The sequence below is a fragment of the Zonotrichia leucophrys genome, chromosome 9 (assembly GCF_028769735.1).
Source record: "Zonotrichia leucophrys gambelii isolate GWCS_2022_RI chromosome 9, RI_Zleu_2.0, whole genome shotgun sequence".
NCBI classification, from domain to species: domain Eukaryota; kingdom Metazoa; phylum Chordata; class Aves; order Passeriformes; family Passerellidae; genus Zonotrichia; species Zonotrichia leucophrys.
The window spans coordinates 7,350,513-7,374,182 of record NC_088179.1 but is presented as its reverse complement, the minus strand read 5'-3'; the positions used below and the strand labels follow the sequence as shown (position 1 = coordinate 7,374,182).

Here is a 23,670-nt window from a genome sequence, read left to right as displayed (position 1 = left end):
GGTGTGTTTTACCACACCCAGGAATGTCATTTCTCATCTTGATCCAGAAAGAAACAGACCCTCAGTTATTTCTTTATAACTCAAGGAGCAGTTATCTGTAGTTACAATACATCTCAGGGATGACTTTTGGAGCAGATGTAGTGTTTTAAGGCTGGAAATTTATGCATAACAATTAATGCTTTACAAAACTGTTGCAACCAAACTTAGCCCTTTCTTGTATGCTATATAATCATAGGAAAGACAGGGGGAAGAGTCACATGAAATCTCTGTCCAAGAATAGCCACCTTCTCTTCCCCACACACAGCATCTTGCTATTCACTAATCACTATTTCCATCTGCAGGATGCAGTTTGCTAGGGATTCCATAGTTGTATCTCCTGAAAAAGCCTACTAGAAGTGAGTATACAAAAGTGTATACAAAATAGATGCATATTTAGTTTTGCTGTCTTCCAAATCTGAACAAGCTCTTGTGGCTCCTTCCCATTAAAATCTTTTACTTTGCAAAATTAATAGTGAAGACATTTTAGCATACCTCTTTCATATGAGTAAATTTAATTCCTTTACACAATTATATCTGAGTTTAAAAATGATTGCTTGACATATAGCCCTGACACAAACTGTAAAGTCATTCACCTTTATAACTAAACTATGAGACTGGTATGCAGGAAATTATTTCTAAACTGGTCTATTTTGGGCTCGTGTGTAGTATAATCCAAAAATAAAATTTAACTGTATATAATGGTAAGGAGATAAATGTTGAGAGTAAAGAAAAAAGAAAAAGAACATAAAAACCAGAGTAAATAGCATCATTGCACATGTGTTCAAAAATTACCTCTGCAAGGATGAATTAAAAATTTGACTGTGCAAAATGAAGAATCATAAACTCAGCAATAGAGCAGGTGTTGCAAAGTTTATTAGGAAATCTCTTAAATGCTTCCATAAAAATTCAATAGTCCATTGTATGTAAGATAACAAAATTATATTTCATGGAGAGCTGAACTATTGCCATTTAATTATTGGACAGTACTGCAGTCTTCTCAGAGCAGCTTTCAGACCTCAGGTTATAATGACCAGACAAGAGTGAGGAATTCGCTCTCCACTGTATTTAAGAGATTTCACAATAGCAAAAGGAAATTAGAAAGCATGGTATTTTCATGAAAAACACTTTTCAATTACCTTTGTATCCAAATAATGCTGCATTCACATTATGCACAGCATTGCAAAGTTTTGCCCACACTAAGTAAAAAATGAACACAGTATCAGAACTTAATTGGATATAGAAAATTGGAAAGTTCCACACCACAGTTGCTGAATAAGTAGAAATGCATAAAATGAAGGGCACAGTTGTTTCCTGAAAGCCACTGTAACACCAGACAGAGCTTGTAAAGGACAGGGCAGGGTCGCTGAGCTCAGGACAAGGTGAGCCCAGGGCCGTGCTCACTGGGCAATCCCACCCCAACGCAACAGGCCCATTAGCAGCAGCTCACAGTGACAGTCAAGGAAAGCAGCTTTCCTTGCTAAAGCAGTGCCCCAGCAAAGCACTATCTACATGTTTTGATTGAAGACAACCAGTAAAAACAGGAGTTAAAAGATGGTCTTTACCTAAAACCAAGGTGAAGGTTTAAGCACTTTTTGATTGGTGAAGCTGCTCTTTGGGTATTGACATGCATCATTTCAGACAGCTTTTTAAAAAATCATAAATCTTGCTCTGTGTGCTCTGCTATGTATTTTATGGTAGCTATATATATGTACCATGCACAGTGCATTCCACATCCTGGACAGAAAGGGGCACAACAAAAGGAAACTGAAGTCTGGCTTATTTGGTTACATGAGAAGATAAAAGGAGAAGAGAACAGTAAGAATCATGAATCACTTGCACTATGCATTGATGTGGGCTAAGATGTGAAGTTAGGCAAGACTCTGTGGTTCAAAAGAACCTCAAGACTTTTATGCTGGCTGTGTCAAATGCCATCCACCTTCTATTAAAGTTACAGAGCTACTTCTGAGTTTTCAAAATGAAACTTTATTCTACAACGGTTAGAAAAAACTTTCTAGAGAAAATCGAAATATTTGACAAGGCTCTACTTCTGGACTGATATTTCCATTTCTATTGACTCATTTTTCTACTGCTGAGACTTCTAAGGTGACAAAAGACTCTTCAAAACCCACACAGAAATCCTCTGAATCCAAGCCCCTCAGAACTGTGGGACTATCTCAGTTGGGGCTGCTCTGAGCCAAGCCCTGCTCTCTCCATTGGTCTTCCTCACTCCTCGGTAGTTCCTGGGAAAAACAAAAGTCCTTTTCCCTCCTGTTGAGTCCACTCGATCCAGTTTACAGCAGCCAGCCCACCCTTTGCTGCTCACCCACAGCCCAGGAGGGGAACACAACCCAGTGGCTCTCACACATGGATCTTCAGCAGAAAGCAAGAGCTCCCTAGAGTGAGCACATCATCTATGTGGCCTCCATGTTTATAAAGGAATGTTTTATCAAGTGGAGGACCTGACACAGCTTTAGAAATAGAATTTCCTGATACAAAGTCTATGTTAGTGGCAAGCTTCATAAATCTCATGGCCCAGGAAATACTTTCCAGTCCCATGTATAAGAAACCACACTGACAGTTTTCAAAGCTATCTACAAAACCTGGGCACCCTGTCCACATTTCCTAGAATCACAGAGTAGAAGGGACTTCCAGAAACCATCTTGTAAAACTCTATAGCTCAAACAGGGTCAACTGCAGCAAGTTCCTTAGTTATGTTTTGAGTACCTCCGCATCCTCTCAGGACAATGGGTCTCATGTTCAATCATTCCAGTAAAAAAGTGGGTTTTTTATGTTCAGACACAGTTTCCTGTACTTCTGTTTGTGCCCATTGACTCTGACCTTGTCCTTGTGCACAGTTTAGCTCCATCTTTCACACATTTTTCTATTAGATATCTGTAAAAAATTATGAGATTCCCTCCTGAGCCTTCACTTTTCCAGGCCAACCCATGCCAGCTATCTCAGCCTCTCCTCATATGAGAAGTTTTTTTAGCCACTTGGACTTACAAAAGGACATTTGGGGGAAAAAAAAGGGAAAAAAAGAATCTGGTTTGGAGACCGTTCATTTTGAGTAATATGAGTGAAAACATTTTGTGCTTTTCATCACAAGAACAGCTGTACATATTTGCTGCCTCAATTCCTTCAGTGCTCCAATTAAAGACTGTATAGATCCTGGGCTGGAATGTGTGGAAATGGGAAATGCTAGGAATATAAAAGATTACCAATCCCCGTTAATTTATGCTTTCAAATGCTTAACACAGGGCTATAATTGCAATTTTAATCACATGTGTTCTGTGTGTGCATTGAATACCGAGGTCTCCATGTGTCAACTAGCACCCAGTAAAGCTGCAGGGATTTTTTTCCGCTTTAATGTATTCATGTTCACATGTAAAAAGATCCACTTTAAAGGCTCTGAGGAAAAAAAAAAAAAAGAAAAAGTGACAGCTTCAACTATAACTGTCAAAAAAAGAGTGGATATAAAATTCCAGCTTGCCTCTAATGGCAGGGTACTTTTTTGTTTTGCCTTCAAACATTTCAAAAACAACCTGCTCAAGGTGGGTGGCAAACTGCTATTTTATGCCCTGTGGATAAGTGTCACAAGTGATGCCACCAGATTAGCTAAGCAGGACTGCTGGGAAGAGCTGAAAGTGAATGCAAATAACACCAGGTTTTTGAGAGTGTTATTCTGGATTTTATGTCTGGTTTATGTTGCTGCTTTTAGTAGGAACAAGGCCTACTTTACACAGTTTTTGTGTTTTGTGAAGTCTAATTTTGAATGCTTAAAACCTTCAAATACCTGAAGTGTTCTGCCCTTGTTTCAATTTCAAACATATCTTGTTTTATTGTAGTGTGGTGGCAATTTTATTACCATTGTTGAAATAAAATGGGAGAAATCTCAGGGTAAAACACTGCTTTCTGGAACTAGGGGTTGCAGAGGCTGATCCTAAGCTGTTTCCAAACTGACGCTTTCACACTTGCTGTGGAAACACTGAGCTGAATACATCCATAACCTTGAAAGAGTCTCAGTGAAGTTTAGGCTTAAAATACCAGCATCCAAAATGGATGCAAGTATTGTCAGGAATTAAGATATGATTAGCTGGAGAAGGTCAATAGCATTTCACCATTAACCTCCCCCTTTCCTAAAATACACACAACAGCCTCACATATAAAGAACATAAACCGGTCTTAAAGATAAGGATAGAGTCAGGATGTAAGATTCACTCCAGCCATGGCAACAAAATTTTGCAGAAGATAATGAAAGTGGAAGATTGCAAATCCATTTGGGAGATCAGAATCTCATCTACTATTTCCTGGCAAGTTTAATCTTGCAGCCCAAAATGAATAAAGAATTAGGAATTAAATCAGCAGTATAAAAAACATTTAAAATAAATCACATATTGAAAAAATTTAATCATTAAAATGGAAAAAAATATTATTTTAAGACATCAATAATTTATCTAGCAATATTTTCCTGCAAGTATTAACCATGAATATTTAATATGTACATGTGAGCAGTTTATAAACAGAAACAAAAATGAAAATGTTTAAACAGTCCTGGATGTGCTGCTATAAAGAATGAAATTGAATCATATCATCAAGCCAATAGTAAATTCAACAGCTAGAAGCCTACTCTTTATGAAACTGCACTCTAGCTAGTGGAGCTTGTAAGTGCATTTTTGTTCAAGTGCATAGTTTTATCTATGCAAAATATTTTGCAGTTGTATTTTTTTCAATTTAATTTCCTTTGGAAATATTTTGAGAGCTCTCTTCTCCCCATACAAGAGGAAGAGAGAGAAATTAATAGCTCAGATTTGCAATCCAAAATAAACTGCTTCAACAAAATTCTGTTTTACAAAAGCAAACCAGAGGCCTTTTTTCCACCCCAACAGGCAATGTCATTATCCATCCCACCAGGCAGAGCCACCAGGCAGCAGTAAAAGTATCACTGGATCAGCGAACCTGACATTTAGTTCAAAATCATTTGGAAGTGCCTACACAAGGTGCTTCTCACACAGGGCATCTTTAGAGGAGCTGATCTTCAGTTGTGAGCTGCACCTGAGATGATCCCACCATCTTCCTGCCTGCTCCTGGAAAATCTACGCTGGAATAAACTCAGAGCAAGTCAACTGTGGTTGGCTCTGTCCAGCCCATTTCAGCAGCCACATCAGCTCTTCACTAAAACCTGATTCCAGCCCCCTGTTCCCTGGAGCTGCATTCCCTCTGCCCACCACCCCTCCACGCTGGGCACACCCAGCTCCTCTCCTGCTCCATGCAAGGACCGATCATTCCTGGTGGTGCTTCACTGGTTGCCTTGCCTGTCTTGGCTCCAACTGGCTATTCTCATGTGTTCCTCCCTGCCTTCTCCTCAAGAGAAAGGAAAATCTCTACCAAGCCAGTGTAAATTATTATTTACAGATAATTCTCCATTGCTGAATTTGATGGCATTTTTATCACTAGACTATAATTAGGAACTTGAGCAAAATCTTTACCTGAGTTTTATAGCAAATCAGTCTTTACATTCCTTTAACCATAACCGAAGAGAAAAAGAGACAAGTTTATTCATACAACTGCACTCTTAAATTTTCTGTTCCTTTTAGCTATGGCCAATCAATGTCAGTCCCTCATTGCTCAGCAATGTGGCAAAGCCAAGGGACTCTCTCCAGTCAGGATCTGAGGGGTTTCATCAACTTCATTGCTCTGACCGCTGGCTCACACTTCACTGCCTGGATTTCAAGATCACTCCTGAAGGGGTGTCAGGAGACAATCCAGTGCCAAAAATCATTTGGCCCACAAACCTCTCTGAGGCACCAGGAGCAGGAAGGAAGCAGTTTGAGAGGATGGCTTCCCAAGAGATAAAGTGAGAGTTATCTATGTGAGTACTCTCCACACCACTCTTCCTGAGAGGAGGATTATGAACTCCTTGAAACACAGCTGCAGACACCACAGCTTAGGGAGGACAAAGGATGTCTTGGCTGGTGCTGAGGGAGGACTGGCAGCTCAAGAAACAACTGTGTTGAAGCCAGGAGGATTATCTGCTGTCTTTGGGGAGAGGGAGGGTAAAGGGGAAATGTATCTGTGGTATCCTGGCAGCTGAACTTCCCACCACCTCTACACCATGCTGAGGGATGTAATTGGGAGCTTGTGTCTCAAATGTTCACACAGTTCAGCTAGGAGAGAGATTTCTTATATGTTGCTATTATATTGCTAGAAAGATTGAAGTCATTTCTTTGTTCCCCTGACTTTTCTTCTGGAGTTTGATTTCATTTCTGATTTCAGGCAAGCAAGACTCATGCTCACAGGATGTGCAGAAATGTGTCTGTGCATGTCTTTGGGTGCATCTATTCAGGTCTTCCATCTCTTCACTAAGTTTTGAGCACACTATTTCCAACAAACACCACAGGCATCAACTGTGAGGCACAAATATTCAATGAATCAGGCTTCATGAACTCTTCTGCTCTCAAAATACTGATTTCTCTTAGGTCTGGGGTGAATGGTAGACAGGATTTTATTTCACCTGTATTGTTTTCACTGACCTTGTCACCCCCATCAAGAATTCCTGCCACCATTCCTGAGAGCAGCAAGGGAGAGACAACAGAAGCTCTCAGCTCTTCATTTCATTGAAAGCTCAGATGCAGCAAAAATACCCAGAAGAACACAGTTGTATATCCATTTGGAAAGTGGAATGACCAATTTATCACATGGGTTTAGATTGAGTTTCTTACAAAATCTGTATTCATTATACTAATCAACTAAAAATGCACAGTAGCCCCTCAAGAGTCTAGTACAAAATTTTAAATCAAAGATTGTATTTTCTGGCCAACTCATTTTTGTACTCAAGGAAACCCCAGAGACAGTACCAACAGTACAAACAGAATATTTAACCTGGGAAAAATGTCTATCCTTGGAGAGTTGATCACAAGTAGCCATAGACTGTGAGGACAGACAAGAGCTCCTGCACCAAAGTACAGACATGTATGCACCCCTAATTCTGTACCAACCCTCAAAAACTGAACACAGAACACCTCACAAAAAGACAGCTTCTCTTGATCCCAAAACATTATTTCTGCTCAAACTATTCGTTTATAAGGCAGTCCAGAGAGAGAGATTTAGAGACCACATAATAAAGCACTCAGTGTTTTTGCAGAACACTGAAGAGAGAAGGTGCCCCATTTTCACCTGGCTCTGACAGTGATATGACAGACCTTGATGCTGCATTTCTCATACCTTTAAAATCACACAGGATTTTAACTCTGTCACACACAGAGGAACTCCCAAGTTTAACACAGAGCTCTACAAACATTGTCAAATATAAATCACTAGGCTGCCTTGTTCTATTCATTTGTAATTTTGCATCAGACAACAAATACTAAATAGGTGAAGAACAAGCAATGTGTAAATTCATTGGAAAAACAATTTTCCCACAACAATGCAAAATAGCAGAAGTAAACTTGGGGTTTTACCTTGTGCAACAAACTGCTTTGTCCAGCTTTGGTTAAACCAAACAAACTATACCTCCCCATTGCCATATACAAACAAATTAAGAAAAGAAATTCCAATTTCTCACTGTTTTGAATACAAGAATTTTTCAGAGCTGATCTCAGCAGAATATCAGGGAGCCAACTAAACCATGTAACAAATGTAAAGCTGCACAAAACAAATATATTGCACCTCCCACCGCATTGCTTTCTGTACCTAATTACTTTAATTTCATTGCTACTTTCTACCTATATTTATAACTCCATCCAGCATGTATTTTTGCCTTTCCCATTTCTTATATTTCTTCATTCAGGCTTCATCTACATATTGATAGAACTTTACTTTTCAAACTGTTCTAAAATTATCTCCCTATCCCATGCTGTCACCTCTCCTTAAAAAAATGAATTCCATTTGAAATGTTACAACCAAGGAAAATTAGAAAAGAAAAAAAAGAATTTGTAGAAAAGACACAGAGGTCTCTTCCAACCCTAACAGCTCTGTGATTCTGTTTTACAGCTTTAATACTGAATGTTATTTTATTATTCTAACCCATAAACACTACTGAATATTTACCTTCATTCAGGGCAAGTTTGGTTTATCACTCACAACTGTAACAGAGTTTAAAGTAAATTTTCAACATGCAATTTGCTGGCTTGAGAGGTTTATACATACCCTGTAGCTCTTGCTAACGGGGAAAAACGTGCTCTATTTTTGAAGATAAAACCCAATACATTTTCAACATCAGGCACAGTTAATCAGATTCTGCAATCCACCTGTCAACTGCAGTTGTACTGGTGTCAATGAAGCTATGTTATAATTATTCAGATTATTAATCATGTGTGTTTTAATGTATTAATTATTCTTTAATCATAACAATATAAGATAGCCTCATCTCCATATTTTTATTGGGTTTTTAAGATCACAGAATTAATTTTACTGACACAAAATTAGAAAAATTATTTAAAAGAATGTGAAAGTTGCATTCTGGTTGTGAAGAAACTACGTAACTTCTAACTTTTTAATAACTTTTGCCTAAATTAGAATTATTCTGGAGTTTTATGCTTTTCTAAATTTTCCTCACAGTCTTCCAGTGACAAAGCAACTCAACTCACATAAAGTTTAAACCCAATTCAAACAAAGCTACATATTCATCTTCTAATAAAGAAAGGCTGTCTTTTCTTAGTATTTTTTACAGTGCAAATAAACGAATATAAAATTTGTCCTTGCTGCCTGACAATGACAAAGTTCATGCACATGGAACAGGAGTAATCAGAATTACACTCCCTCTCCCTGTGCTTTAAAACACATTTATCAACTTCTTTTATGAATTTTTCTCCTTAAATTTGATTTCAGGCAACTCAGAGTCCTGCTTTTCAGTATTTTCTTACAATTTATCACTCACTAATGTTATGAAGAAAGTATTTTCCCAGAGACAGTCAATTGCAGCTTTGAACAAGTGCAGAAATGTAGTGAAGGGAGGTGAAAAGAGCGTTTCAGGTTCTGCCCTGCCCACCTTGGATTTCCCTGGATTCCCCTGGGGGTCCCTGTGCCCATCCCTCTCTCCAGGCAGGGCTGTCCCATCTCATGGATCCTGTGATCCAAACTGAGCTATGGAGGGTCCTCCACGAGCACATCAGGAGCTCCCCTCAACCACAACAGCCCTGAGCTGCCCTCCTGGTCCGGCTTTCCTTCCCTGAGGGTCTCCTTTGGCTTCCTCACAGGTGAGATTCACCTTTAGGCAGAAACCCCATCCCCTTTGTTCAGCTTCACGAAAGTTTTTCACAACCAGAAAAATCAATGTGTGCTGCAGGATGTGCCAGGACTGTATTTGTCTCCCAGATATGGTGGATCTCATCTCATCTAGAGTGAAACTCTCAGTTCACAGCTATAATCCTTTCCTACTGCTAACAAGAACCACAGAGCCCCCCTTCCCAGCAGGTCAGCCTGTGAAACAGTGCCAAAATAACTCAACAGCTGTATAAAGGAGTCCATGGAGGCATAAGGATGTTACTACAACCTGATGTGGGGAAAGCCCCTGAATGGCAAAGCCAGAACCTGGCAGAGTTTTGGAATCCCAGTCCCATGCAGAAACAGCCAGGGGCTGTGCTGTCCATGGAAGGGTACCTGCCTCACAGGAAGAGGCACTGCTCCATGGGGAGCTGTGTGGCACCGGGGGAAACTTGGCACCAAAAGCCCGGTGAGCAGCAGTAAATCAGATCTACTGAAGGCACACAGTAGCACCAACACAGGGACATAGTCCTGAACACACTGGTTTGCTTGTCCTATTCACTGACAGATTTCTGTAAGGGTTTCTGCATCCCCATAGCCAGCTGTTCTCACGCATTTATTTAACCCACAGCACATCTGACAGCTCAAAGTCTTTTGCTGACGTTCTGCAGCACAATCAAATCAAACTTCCTTCCTGGTTTACTGCAGACACAGTGTTTTGTTCTACATGAAAGAATGACCCTTGCACAATGTATTGTAAATCTACAGCATATGAGTCTAAAAACATATTTCCTGTCTGATTTTTCCCTAGACATTATTATTGTTGTTGTTATTATTATTAGTTTATGCCAGGGAACCTTTCTCCTACCTTAAAGTCTCTACAAAACAGCCTCTGTTGCTACTTCAGGAGAGCGTCCTGTGCCAGCATTGCTGCATCCCTCTCCTGAAAAAAAAAAGACGACAATTCAAACAAGAGGAAGATTTCCCTCCCTTGGCATAGCTACAGGCCCACAAAGGAGTTTGCAACACTTCTGAGGGGTGAGAACATTTTCTCTCCTCAACCAACACACAGAGATATTCTACAGCATAAACCAGCCTGCAAAGTCGGGATCTTGCTTGTAGTGAAAAAAGTTCCTCTACCTAGCTCTGAATAGTGTTATTTCCTTATAATAAACTGTTATAGCTGAGTAAACCTTTAGTTAATGTTATAAATACCTACTATTTATGTAAATTCCTCTTCTCTGCTTATTCCATTAATAATTTCTTGTGTTGCTGCTCCTCCTTACCTCTGTTCTCAAGCCCTCTTTTACAGACTGTTCTGTTGTTTCACAAGACACAGCCATCCTGCCCAAGACTCAATCCATTTTCACATGAGCTACACTAATTGGCAACAGACCCAACACATTTCTTGATTACAAGTTAAAACACTCAGAAGAAAGCTCTAAACCTTTAAAAAGAGAAAAGGAAAAATGCAGTAAAAAAAATGCCCTCAATTAAATACTCTTTAAATGGAATTCTCTGAGAAGCAAAAGAAGAGGGAAACCAAATTGTAAAAGACCACCCTGCTGTAGTGTTATTTAAATCCCTGGGGGTTTTATTTAAGAATCTGAGTGTTCTGGACTATAGTCTCAAAGTGCTTCAAGCTTTTAAAGACATTTGTTCTATTCCCATGTAAATAGTTTCTCTCTTCAGCTGACTTCAAAGCACTACAATATTAATCCTGTTGATAAAGATGCTGATGTTTAAATGTTTTCACAAGTTATGATAAAATCTTTACCACAGTAGGTAGGTGTAGTTTCTTTGTTGATTTGTAACTCAAAAGTCAGCAGAGAAAAATACATGAGGAACCATAATTTTGTAAATTTGGTATTCATATATAAAAGTAGCAGTATTTTGTGTTGATGCAAAACCCAAATGAAGGCTGTTTTTTTCTGCAGCCAACAGGCAGGAGAATTGCTGTAGGAATGGTACCTGGATAGGCCATCATTTTGATCATGGTATTATCCAACTTAGCAAAATCACAAAAATTTTATACTGTGTATATAATATAAAGTAAATTTACTTTATAATATAAAGTAAAACCAGCTAAAGGAAAAGAAAATGAAACACTTAAATCTGGAAGTTTAGTCACCTTAGGCTAGCATGCTTTGTGAAGATATTTTTTGTAGAGATTTTGCTTCCCAAAATATTTCAGGTTTTATTCCAATTAGCAATAAACCTGGTAGGGTTTGGTTTATATTTTTTATTTTTGTTGATTGTGAGGTGCAAGGTAGGGTGTGAACAACAAAAAGCATCACCAGAAGGGGAAAAAAATGAACTGATTCACAAAAAAACCCCTTATTTTTGATGAGTTTTATATCAGATTTATTTAAGATGTAAATGAGTGTGAATCCTGTTCCCATCTGAGAATTCAGACCAGAATTGGCACTTGTGGATATCCCAAGGGCTGGCATAAGGTCTGGGTTGTGTGACCCTGGGGCAGTTACATCCCTATATACACACTGCAGGACTCTGTATGTTTGATCTAGTCTCAAATGAAGAAGTTCATTTAAATCTAATTTTAATCTGTCTCATGCATCTAAAGGCCATGCTCATGTTAGCATCTTTGCAAACTTGGAGCCACTGATAGATTAGTTAAAAGACTAGCCAGTTTATTTCAATATTTTCCCTGTAGTCAGAGGAGGGAAGTAGCCAGAGGCAGCACCACAGACAGGGACAGAAGCAATATTGGGTTCGCTGTACATGTCAGGCTGACTTTTCCTGCAGTACAAACGTTCCCTTGTAACAAGCAAATGTACAAGGTTAGGCCTTTGCAGAACAGCTCTGGGCATCTGCACCTGGCCAGAAGCTGTCTGGCAGCAGCACGGCCACAGCAGGGCTGGGGGAGAGCAGAGGACAGAAAGGAAGAAACACTTCAGACTCCAGACCCTGCAGCAAAGAACTGCTCCCTGAACTGCACCCATGGGAGGTCAAAATGTTCCTTAAAAGAAAAGAAAAGAGAATCCACAGTGCCCCATACTAAGAAACTCTAAGGCTTCTCCTTGAAGGGAATTCACTGCCTGGACAACCTACAACAATGCAGATATTTTGAAACATGACAAAAATAAAGATTTTATTTTCCCCCCAAAATTCAAAGATACCACACATGCATAAAGATGAAAAAACTTCCAGGTTTTTTTAGATAATCTGCCCCCTTGATAACAGAATGGGGCATGGAGAGAGGAGAATAGCCTTCTTATTAATTATTTCTGTCATCATCATGCTTGGAGACCCTTCAGAAAACAGCTCTTACCTCACTCAGAGGTGCAAACAACAAAACAAAAAGGAACCTTTCTTCAAAGGATCCAAATTCAAGAACAATTTGTGCACATTTTCTGTATGCTGCATCTTTTTCTCTTGCATCTTTTCAATACACATTTCATTTCTCCCATCAGGCAGGACCCTAAGAGGCAGGGGCTTAGACATGCTCACCACACCACACCAGCATCCTGTGGGTGACTCCATGCACTCCCAGCAGGTCTCAGGACCACCACATCCAGCTGGTCCCAGAACACATCACAGCACTCAAGCTGGCAATACTGAGAGACAGCTACAAAAAAAAAACTAAAAAAACCTACTAGAAAAGTAGTGGAAATGTAGTAGGATAGAAATGTATCAAATTCTTTCAAAAAATTTCATAAATCTTCCAGTTATTTTTTAATCCTACCTATTTAGGTAAGAAAGTGCCAAATAAGCATTTGAATACTAATACAGAGATGCTTTCCAGTGGGTTCTGTTGCCCTTTTTTTTCTATACATATAAAATAATATATACATACAATCAGGAAGAGTCGCATCTCATAAATGCTGCTGAGTGTCAATAAAAACTCTGCCCTTTGGATGCAATTCTAAATTCCCTAAATCTGCAAAACCAAACCAGTAACCTCAAGAGCCAGTCTGGTCTGGGGGCATTGCCAGCCCAGCAGAAATGATGCAATCCCGTGTCACTGGCCAGTTTTACAGCGGTCTGGTTCAGGGCTGGTGATGCTTTTCCCCTGCTTCTATGGAACTGGAGATGTAGAAGTGCAAAAATGGGAACAAAAAATCAAGGGCAGGGAAACTGAACACTTGTTTTGCATGTGAGATGTTGGTTCACATGAGGGTTGAACTGGGGCATGAGGGACTGGGTATGATGTTATTTCATCCAAGCTACTGAATTTTATTTTCTATAGGAATGAAAAATGTTTGAAACAAATTATCAATATGTTTTCCTTTTTATACCTGCTCAGACTGTTAATCAGGAACTATATAATGAGGATTTTCTAGCTCATGCCTCAGAGAAAACTCAGTCACAAATACTTTTCCTTAACAAATTTAGAAATGAGATATTATAGAGGGCTTGGGTTTGGCTTAGGTTTGTTCAAATTGAAGTTAGTTTAAGAATTCTTACCAATTTCTACTGAGATAATTATTCCTGCGCTGCGCACGACAGAAGACTCTATCACTCCTACATGAATTTTAAACACTGATTTTTATCAACATTCCATTCAATTAAGTGGTATAGTCACTGGTTTCTGCTTTTTAAAACCTCAATTTACAGTTCTGCAACAGAACTAAGGAAAATTCTGGGCTTTTGTTATAATTATACCAGATGACTGATGTAAACCGGGAGATACAATCTCATTTGCCAAAAAGTTCTTTACGATTTTTCCATATAGATAGCAGCCAAATGGTTCTAATCCTTCCAGAGCTCGTTGTGTGTGTCAGACAGCATCCAAACAGGAGCTCAAGGAAGGTGCCAATTTACTGGAGAAGGAAAGAGGATCCCTGATGACAGAAGAGCCCGAGCCAGGCAGGACAAAAGAGAAAGAGTGACCTCTCCTGGCACCGTGGAAAACCTAAAGCTGCTTCCTATCAGAAACAAGAGGGGCTGGAAGGAAGACGCGAGTTAGATTTTAAAAAGTAAACTCTTTTTCTTTTTTTTCCAAATGTAAACATTGTTCATCTCACAGGGAAATTCAAATCCTCACCTGAGTTTAGCAGTTCCATAACAATGAGCAGGCAATGAGATGACAGTTTGGTAAAGTTTAATGAGGATAATTATTAATAAAAACCAGCTAACATGCCCTGAAAAAGCTTTCTGTTGGGCTTTGTGTGATCATTTGGCCTAATTATTTTTGATGTTTTGCCCATCAAAGAACGAATGTGCAGCTTGTGAAATGTCAGATATAATTAGAACAAATAAAGCTGTAGCATGAACATCCAAAAAGCCTCCAAAATCTATTAGCAAAAATTCTCCTTAGCAGCCATTTGCACAGCAGCAGCATTTCACAGGTAGGAGAGCTGGCACGGAGATAAGAGACAAATTTTGAAGTCAAACAAAAGTTCTTGAGAGATTACAGACAAGTGATAGTGCTCTGTGCTTTGTTAATGGTATCCATTTATGGATCTTAGATAAGTGCCTTAATTTCTCTGGGATTCAGGGATAAAACAGGGCTATATGAATAAGAAATTTAAATTCCTCTTATCATCCCCCATAGAGTAACATATGTGGCATCCCTGCTAAGTTAAATAATAATTTCCTGAGTCACTGTTGGAGTCAGTTAAAGGTGTAGAATCCTTGTGTGCAATATAGGACTCACTGCCTCAATCAGCCTTGCTCTGTGCTTTCTGCATTGCTCTGGGTTACAGCTCCAGGGCTCACATGGTGCTTAGAGGATTCCCCTTCTTTGCTCTCTTCAGAAATGTTCAAGACAGCATCCCCTCTCACTGAAGCAGAAATTGTTTTCTCATTTGCCTCACCACCTGACCAGCATTGCTTTTAATTAACTGATGACCCCCACTTGTGTTCCTGGCATGCAACCAATCTTTGTTTTGAAGAGCACAAAAAGGCCAGGTTAAAGAAATAAGCATTGCTGTCATGTAACTCTGTTCTTAACCTGCAATGGGAATATCTGGGAATTTAGATCAAACCAAATAACCAAGATATTTTTGATTTAGTCAAACTTAAGTAAGGAAAAAAGTCAAAAACACTATGATGTCACAAATCCTGGAGCTGTTTAGGAAAATAAAATACCTGAGGTTCAACCACAGAATTCTCCATTGAATACCAGGCTCTGAGATATAGACAAGAACATAACAGTGAGAACTTAACAATGGAAGAAGCTGTGCAGTTTGGATTTGAATCCTTTCCATCACAAATCCCTGTGATTACAGGCAGATTTTAAATTCAGTTCAAGAAACACCTTTTTCTTCCTCCTGCCAATACCAGGCAAAGACACATGCACATATATTATTATGGCAAAGCAACTTTTGAAGAAACCAGGGCTACACTTCAACCTCCACAGCTCCAATGAGCCTCTTAGCCATCCTGTTTTGTTCTACAGGAAATACCTTTCATACTTATCTCACCAAGTTTTGAATATTTCTGCAATGATCCCTTAGTATTCAGGGGGAAATTCTCTTATCCTGTTCAGCTTGGTCAGCAGGCTTAGACCTCCTTTTTCTCCTGTAGGTGAGCACCCTGCAGCACCCACCTTGCACTGATGTGCAGAATTTCTGAGGTGCACAAATTCAACTCCTGCCTGGAGCCCAACCAATGAAATCAAAGCCATTCAGTATCTTTGGACTCTCCAAGAACACCACTAGAAAAAAAGCTGCTGTTCTGGCTAGACAGGAAGTCAAAGAATATTGCCAAAAGAAGTAAGAAATCAGACTGATGGAAACACTAATGGATGCACTCAGATTTGCCATTATGGATAGAAATCTTGCAGACAGAATTATAACTGGGACCAGTGACCCTGATTCTTAACAGAAATGGGGAAGAGGAGCCAAGAGGAAACAAGAAAAAAGGGTATGAAGATGGAACTTTTCCATTAGAGAAAAATACTTAACACTTGCCACTGGAAAAATATTATGAAACAAAATGCCAGAAATCTTAACAACATTGTCCTGTCACATCATAAAACACAGAGTAAATCACAGAGACTCTGAAGCCTTCTGTCTGCAACTGCATCTTGAACCAGCTACAATATTTTATCATATTCTCCAGTGCTGCTAGAAATCAAAAACTGATAGAGCATCCAACCTAAACAAGATGCAGCAATCTGCCTTCATTCAAAAATTATTTTGAAAATTATAGAGACCAGCCATAGATGACAAGAGGTAGAGATTGATATTGCTGCCATCAGCAAGAAATACAGACAAACCACAAGAAAGAAAATAAATTGTATTAAAAGCAATCAATCAAATGCAAAATCAAATAAAGCAAGCATATTACTCTCATGCTGCCTAATACAGCCCGTCAAGCACAGAAAGTTCTAATGCAGGGGTCTGTGCTGAAGCCAGCTGTGATTCCTGTGACTGAGATCCAGGAGGGATGGGGGAAGATCATCCCCACCATTTGCAGTTGCCAGAACAAACACTAAGCCAAGAGAAATGAAGAATGTCCAATAACCAGGGCTTATCCAATTTTCCTATTTCTGGAATTTGCAGATAGTAATCTGGTGACATTCTGTTCAGCTTTGCTTCTTCTCTGTTAACTAAAGGGAGCTTTTTAAAGTGGCAGTGACTATTTGCTATTGGTTTGCACTGCCAGTTCAATCTTCTGCATCTCTTTAGTTACACAAAACCAACGAATCAATATAAAATAAGGTCATGTTCCTATGTCATTCTTGCCATTTTATAATGACTACTTGGAAATAAGCATTCAGGGGTTAACATCAACTGCTATTTAGCAATTGTGCGACTTCATAGGAGAAAGATTTCTCTTTAGCTCAAAATAAATGCTTATCCTAAAAAACAATGCAAGTCAACGTTCCCATGAAAAAGTTACTGCAGGGAATGATCTGAATGAGCCAATCCACCTTACAGAATATCCTACATTTTAAGTCCATGTCAGAGAGAAGCAGTTGCTTTCCCAAAATAGATAAAATCATGCTCTGGCACTGCTGCCTCTTCCAAATGTTGCTGTGATTTTTTTCTGCTTTTGATCGGAGTGATGGCATAATTTTCAGTGAAGCTGCTGTAGTAAATTTCAGCCCTCCCTTGTTTGTTTTTAAAATGTGCAATCTTTAAAACACACACACACACACTCTTTCCAATCAGATCTTTCAAAGAATGCTATTTTGTTTCTTTGTGGGATTTCTTAATCTCAGCAAGGAATAAAATAGCAACAGATTTTTAGTACATTTTATCAAATTAGGAATGAAAGAACTAGAGAATTATCCATGATATATCATAATTCTTTTCTGAGATAATTACAAAAAATATCCAGGCATCCAGGTAATTTCAGGTTCCCTAAATGCATACAGATGGTCGTCTTTGAGCTACTGCACTTTGAATTTCAAGGCAAACAGCCCCTGTTTGCCCCCAACTGCTGCTCTGCTCACAGCATATATTAGATACCAAATTTAAGATGCCTCTTTCTTTAATAAAACTACACAGACAGTCCAATGCAGCAAAATTCTGCATTTAATGTCCTAAGTTTTACATAAATTGATCAGGTGTATGTGAGGTGATTCCCACAGCAAAAACTTTCTCCCTGGGAATTTGAAAAATGTACAGCAATGAAGAACATTTAATTTAGCAGCCAAGAAAAGACAATTTTATCACCATCCATATCAGCCCCTGCAGCAATTGAGAGCAAAGAAAGGCAGACAGACTCTCATCACATCTTTAGGCTGGGTTACAAATGAGTAACGCAACCTAGAACCTGACTAACACACTCCTAAAACAACATCCCTTCAGGATTTGGAGGGCACCCAAATCCACTGCAGAAGGGAAAGAAATGACCATTACTTGAATGAACACCACCAGAAATGAGGAGTGCAGAGCTTGGCTGCTGTGGCAGCACCGTCCTAACAAGGACATCCAAAGGTGTGAAAATGCCAGTCTGGGGGGATGTTCAGGGCTAAGATCCTGATGCTGGAGGGACATTCACAGAGATGGGTTAAATTCAGAAGTCAGTAGCCCTCAGACATGAGGGATTACCTAATTCAGTAAGAAACTCTCCTCCACTGCAGTCCTTCACAACATTTTGCTAAGAATGCAAAGCAGCTCTGCAGACCCCAGCCTGCATGAGGACTTCTGACCACCCCAACTGCTGAGAGGAGCAGAAGGACAATGATGATGAAGTTTCATCAGTCAGGATAACTGGGTCTTCTCCCTGACTGACTTGCTCCCTGGATCTTCCACAAAACCCCCCAAAAAAAGGGAGCCCCCCAAGATTCAGAATACATTTACTCTCAAAACATTAATCAATTTCATTCATGCAACACGCTCTGTGTGGACACATTTTCTGTGAGCAAAAAGTTCCAATACAGCTTTTCTTTGTTTGCTGTAGCAGCAGGATATCACGGACCAGGCAGAGAAACTCCAGCCTTTGTGGAATTGTCTGGATTGCCAGACCATGCTCTCTCAATTCAGATGGAAAAACCCATTTCCACTGTGTGCTGCACTCTGGTGCCTCCCCCCAGTGCTAACTTGCTCCAGGCCCTGGAAAGGACAGATCTCATCCTGCTCCACCCCATACTCTACCTTCTCATCCCTAAGGCATGGATGTGAATGTTTGGTGGGTGGTAAGTGTATAAATTCATTAGTGGTTACAAAATATGTTGTGATCCTCAGCTGGAAAGATCTGTGTAACTGCAAAATAATGTATTCTTTGCTTTGGCAATAGCACTCCTATTTTGAATCTGGCAGTGAATAATTGGAAATTGCATGGCCAAAGAGAGAAAGCCAAAAATAATAGTGACAAATGCCAAAAGAAAACCAGAGCAAAAGAACTGATTATTTAATTACAGAAACTATTTTCATAAAATGAATAAAATATTTGAATAAAATAGATAATGGAAAAGATACACATTTGAAGGCATCCATGATAAGAGCTCTGGTCATAATGAAATAGATGTGAGGAATTACAAGTATTCTACTGTACTTGTTGAGCTGCTTCTTTATTTTGCTCTGTTCATGTTGTGCTGTGCAAACGCCCCCCAAACAAGGTCAGGCAACTGCATAGAGTGGAGGATGCCCCTCACTTCCCCAGTCCAGGTTCTCAGCTTGGTTTAGACAGACGAAACTTCACTTTAACTGTCAAGAATTTGTGTCTAAATCATTCATTTGTCATCTAATTTAACTCTTATGAGGAATCACTTTAAAAATTGAAATAATTCACTTGTAACTTGAATTTTTATGAAAGATTAATGTGGTTAAGAAAAAAAAGTTCAAAAGATAGACTGACTTAGAACTATCTGCTTAGGATTATACAGAAATCCAATCAGTTACATTCCCTGTTCTGCCTGAATCTGCACCACGTTTCCCAATAACTTCCTAAGAAGGTTTTATTTAATCAAGAACGAGTTCCACGGAGCCCCAAAGGTCACAGTTTAGAAGGATTATTTGACCTAGACTTTGTATAAAGCAGATGGCTCTGCTTTATGGCAATTAGTAAGCAGGAACTGTGGTATCTGGTTATATCTTCTGATTCTCTGTTTATATGAAGTTATGTGAAACTGGAACCTCTTTGAAAGTCAAGCTGTGTGGAAACCATTTAAGACTATTTCATTTCTAATTATAGGCTTGATAAAGCCATTTTCATGCAAGAGTAGGATCAATGCAGAGACTGTCAAACTTGTGACCATCCATCCATTGGTAAGTGCTCTGACTCTTTCAAAGGCTATCACAGAGATAACCTTGACATGGGGGATGGCAATCTCACTTTAAACTTTGTAGATAGTGTTTACATTTCCTTTAGAGTCCATCTTTCCCTCCAGCTTCAGAGTAGCAACAAACTTGCACATTTATTAGCAAAAACAAAGTTTGAAAACACTAATACTCCCTTTCATTTCCCATTCACCCACAAACACATACACTTCCCATTGCCTAAAAGAGGAAACTAAATTGAGCTCTTGTTGTGTTCCCACATAAGATGCAAGATGGGCTGGTTTGCCAGGGCAGTCACAAAGAGAAATGGGCATTTTTCTTCCCCTGACCCCTGGGCACACGTGGTCAGCTCTGCCACAAGTGGAATAAGCTGCCTCCACTCCAAAGGAGTGAAAGGCTGGAATGTCACTAGGCCTGAACTGGTGCTGTCCGGATGGTGTCAGTCCAGGCCCAGCACGATGCTGCCCTCACAGTCCTGTGCTGACGGAGCTGCCCAGCTCCCCCAGCAGGGGAGTTCAGCTCAGGGCTCTCAGCACAGGGGGAAGAGGGGCACAACTGGCTTTGGCTCATGATGCAAGAACAACCCTGACTAAACTGGCAGCGCTCTGAGCACGGAGCTTCCACTTCTCATCTCTGATGCTCACAGCCTGCTGAACTTCAGCAATCAGTGAGACAGCAATACCCCCGCTCTGCGCAGTGGGAAGCCTTCCTTGCAATAGGAAAAAAAAAAAAAGTATGTTTTCATACTGCAAATCTTGGTTTTCCCCTCCAGAAGAAAACCAAAAACCAAAAAGCATAAACTGCAATTTAGTGAGAGTTATGTATGAAATAACTGGGAGGCCTTACAAATGAAAATGGCCTTTACTCACAGGTATAGGACATGCTTTATGTAGAATTCAGATATTTTCAAGAAATCGACTATGTTTCAAAATCTAAAGAGACAGGGTTTTTTTTTTAACTCAATCATTGATTTAAAATGTGTCCTTGTACCATTGTATGCTTTAGAAGTGATTGTAGAAAAGAAGGTGCAATATAGACAATAAATTTACTTTTATAAAAATCACATACGCATCTAAAAGAGAACATGAAACTCAAGTTTTAAATGAGAAAATATTATGGGACGAGGCAGCTACGGAATTACTACTGACATAGGAAAACAATTAGATTATTTTATCCCAGCAGTAGCTGAAGCAATTTTAAGAAAACATATTAAAAATTCAACTCTGAAATTGTTTCCACTGGACTAGCATTGTCCAGTATGGTGAGGAGTTTGCACAGCCCTAGACAAAGGGGTCTCCTCATTTAATGATGGAGATGTGCCCAAAAGAAAATCTGAGTAGCCCAGAACTTGACGTAAAACACAAACTGTATTATTTTACAAAGATCAATTCATCTAAATGTGAAAAAATCTCGCACAATTAAAGCAAAATGTTCCTTAGCTTTAACTTTCCTATGCACAGCTAATATGAAAGAACAAGTGACAGATTGCTCATAGTTTCTATTTTTTCCAAGCTATTTCCTTCATCTTCTCCTGAGCCAAATTTTTATTGGCTAAAATTAATGGACCCCAAAATGAACCCATCCTATTTAGCAACACATACTTCATGGCAATTTCAAAAACAAGTGAGATACTACTGACTTCCCAGCAGAGTGTATGCAACAATGTGGATTTTCACCTTTTGTTTCAGTTTGACATTCATGCTCAATATCAATTTTCTTTTACCTTAGATGTTTTATTGTCAGTAGGAACTAGACATTAAAACCTCTGCATGTAAAGAATTCCTTCTCTGAGTTTCTGAACTGACACTAAATAAGATTTGACATCAAACCTTACACAGTTTCTCTTTCCATGTTGAATGCAGTCAGAAAAATGCAAAGTAGAGAAAGCTTTGAGGGAAATGTCAGCCAAAAGTCTCTCTTATATTGAGACTTCAGACACCTCTTCTCATGCCTAAAATGTGGCTGCTAGGAGGGTCAGGAAGCAAGAAGTCATTATTCAAAGTATTCTATGCCCATTACTCATCACTCTCAGTGCTGCCTAGATAAGTACTTTTTTTGACACTAGAGATGGCCCTAAACACTTTGATGAACACTAAGAAATTCATCTATCAAAACACATGGCAACTGAATCAGCATCACCCTGTTATTTATGATAAAAAAAGCTAAAACCACCCCCGTTATATAAGTTATAGAAAAGGAAGGGAGGCCACCAAACAGAAAAGGGAAACCCTGGAAATAAAAATTAACTCTTTTCCCAAGCCTTAAATCAGCTTTGAAAACTGTCATTTGTCCAATTAACAGAGTTTATTTTTTTTAAACTCGTTTTCATGCGCTCCTGGGCTCTGGAAAGGATCATCAAGACAAGTATCAAAACACCTTGAAAATATTGTATATGCTTCTTGATTGGGAACAGGACCTAAAAGAAAAATCTCAGATTTCTCTACCTAGCTCTGTAATTTCAGAGCAAGATTTTTCCATGGGTAAGAATTCAACTGGATACAAGAATGTCAACCAAGATTTTCCAAGTCTTTTCGTGCTTCTCCTAGCCAAAGCTAATTGTTCTGAATCTCCCCAAGTATTCATGCAATATAACAGTAATATTTCCTGTTTTGCAAAAACAACTACAATCAAGGTTTAACAGGCAATTCGTGGTAACTGAACAGAAAACATGGATAATAAATTAATTGGAAATTAAATTAAAAATTAATTGAAAACTGTTCCAATATTCTAGATTGATTTTATGCCTTACTAATAATTAAGAGCAAAGGTCCTAGTCAGCTTCAGTGTAAGGAGGAGTGAATGAAAACTGATTCAGTGAAAATGCCTCAAAATCACCTATATTTCTTCCCATAAGAATTTTCTTTTACTGTCTCTTTTCATAACACTGACTCAATCCAAATTTCTGTAGACTTACTAATATCTGACAGAACATAGCCTGAGGTGATACAAGAGCAGACTGCGTGGAATTCTCTGCAACTCTCTCCACACAAGAACATTTCCAAAAGGCAAACAGTATTTCCCTTGTTTCAATGAACATATACAATTTGGGGAAATGAAGTGAGCAGTGAGAGAGTGACACACAGGCAGTTACCACTCCCACCTGTGTTCTGCATGGCTCTAGGACTGAGATTTCTCCTGCCAGGCACCTCTGAAAAATGAATGCTTCCCCACAGTGCCCAGATCCAGCAGCAGAAGGAATTTCTCATGGGCCCTCGGGCAATTTAACAATAGCTGTGCACCTGACACTCACTCTCTGCTTCTCACCTGCCCAAGGTTAAAGCGGCCTCTCCAGGAGCAAAGCAGGGCTCTCTCAGGAGCTGCAGGGAATTCAGGAATTCCCAGGGAGCTCCCCAGGGACAGAGAACAGAAATTCAGGTGCCCATTAGCACAGCTGCTTCCTCAGCAGCGCTGCCACTCTGCCTGGGGCTGGTTTCAGGTGCAATGCCTTCCACAGATGGAGAGGGGAAAACCTGCAAGGACATCACTGATCTGACAACACTCCTGTTACTTGCTTCAGTTTCTTTCCACTCCACCAGCAGAATCTGCCCCAGTTCTCCTTCCTGGCTTCACCACTGCCTTTCCCAGCGCAGGCTCCTCATTCCCTGCCTCCAGCACCAGCAGCAGTCCCAGGGATGACAGGGACACGGGCTCACAAACACTGATTGATGATACACCTCCTAAGGAAGCAGGAGCAAGTAATAAACACAGCCTTAAGACATGATTTATGTGTGTTTGGCAATTCAGACACATACTCAGGCTGCAGACTAGCTAGAGACGGGCAGAGACAGTG

General features: G+C 39.6%; 1 long non-coding RNA gene across 1 annotated transcript in view; it reads right to left on the bottom strand.

The window, feature by feature from the left end:
• Window positions 1-23,670, bottom strand: part of LOC135451659 (uncharacterized) — a 173,413-nt gene that overhangs the window by 64,889 nt on the left and 84,854 nt on the right. The window contains exon 2 of the long non-coding RNA XR_010441392.1: window positions 10,109-10,183. This is a non-coding gene — a long non-coding RNA (uncharacterized LOC135451659). The remainder of the gene's footprint in view (window positions 1-10,108; window positions 10,184-23,670) is intronic.